The sequence below is a fragment of the Armigeres subalbatus genome, unplaced genomic scaffold (genome assembly GCF_024139115.2).
Source record: "Armigeres subalbatus isolate Guangzhou_Male unplaced genomic scaffold, GZ_Asu_2 Contig1803, whole genome shotgun sequence".
Lineage (NCBI taxonomy): Eukaryota > Metazoa > Arthropoda > Insecta > Diptera > Culicidae > Armigeres > Armigeres subalbatus.
Genome location: NW_026942621.1, coordinates 23,211 through 24,637, shown reverse-complemented (window position 1 = coordinate 24,637; position 1,427 = coordinate 23,211).

Sequence of the window (1,427 nt, the reverse complement as noted above, 5' to 3'; positions counted from 1 at the left end):
CTAATAAAACATGAAAGTATAAATATATAAGAAAGACAAAAAAAATAAAATATGGAAATTAAATATTAGAAATTATAACAATATGAAAATATGATAGCATGAAAAAAGAGAATACAAATATATGAAAATACAAAAGATTGAAATACGGAATTTACAATTAAAAAATGCAAAAGTATAAAAAATATGAAAATATACAAGTATAAAAAATGTGAAAGCATGAAAATATAAAAGCATTATAATTAATCCACCTAGCGGTGATGATGCCTTTCTCGCTCGTTCAAAATGGTTGATAAACATATATGAAAAGTCTAAAATAACAATTGGTGAATAAGACTTATTTTTCACATTTGTTTATACCAGATGAACCGGCCTAGGGTTGAAAATCTCGTAAATAAAAGATAGATTGAATTGAAAATTCACATTTGTTTATACACATTGTAATAATTGCTGCCGAATGCAATTTGTTTGCAAGCAAATCGGATGAGGTTAAGTGCCCGGAAAATGTGACGAGGTTGTGCTATTGCACAAATTGGAGTTTCAGACATAGTATAAAAATTTGTATTTTGGCCATAACTTTTTGAGCCCAAAGTGAGTTCAGCCTGATTTTTTTTTGTGAAACAATGGGACAGGATTCCCCGTTTAAATAATCGGTTCAGGATAAGATTTCGAAATATGAGTTAGATTTTTTTGCACACACATGCACATACACACACTTCTTCTGAAAGTTCGTATCGTTTGCTTTGAATACGAGAAAACAAAAAAACGGTGGTGAGAAAAAACAAATGTTTCCAGTTATCTAACTTTCGAGTGCTTTCCGTTTTGAAGCCAGAATCCAGCTGAAATTGTTGTTTTGAATAATATGATTCTTCATATAGATAAAAATTCAGTTGACCTTTCCCGTCAAAAATTGTATTTCGTTTCATTGTTTCAGTCGATTCTTTGGCTTATTTAAGGTCAACTTTCCCAAAGAAAATATGGGTTTTTTGAAGCCTCTAACTATTAAATCGAAAACAAAAACCGAAAACGTGTGCACGTGTGAACCGGCCTGAAAAAATCACTCGATGTTCGTTCAAAATCGGGCCAATCTTAACAGCACTTTTTCGATTTTTTTAATTTAAAAAAATACTTAGAGGCGTAAAAAAATATAGGTTAATTAAGGTCAAATAAGCCAAAGAATCGATTAAGCGAACAAAAATTTTTGACGGAAATGGTAAATTTTTGCTGATGAGCAGTTCCGTTTTTGTCATTATCATTCAAACACTTTTCAACAAGATTTATGAATTTGATCCGACTTTAAAAAAATCTGATCAGAATTCTACTGAGGTTGCTTTTCTTTATATGGAAAGCATTTCGCAGTAATTAGTATGAATATATATTTAAAATTAATTATTTTAATTTCTAAACTGATCCAAAACTATTTATCAGAT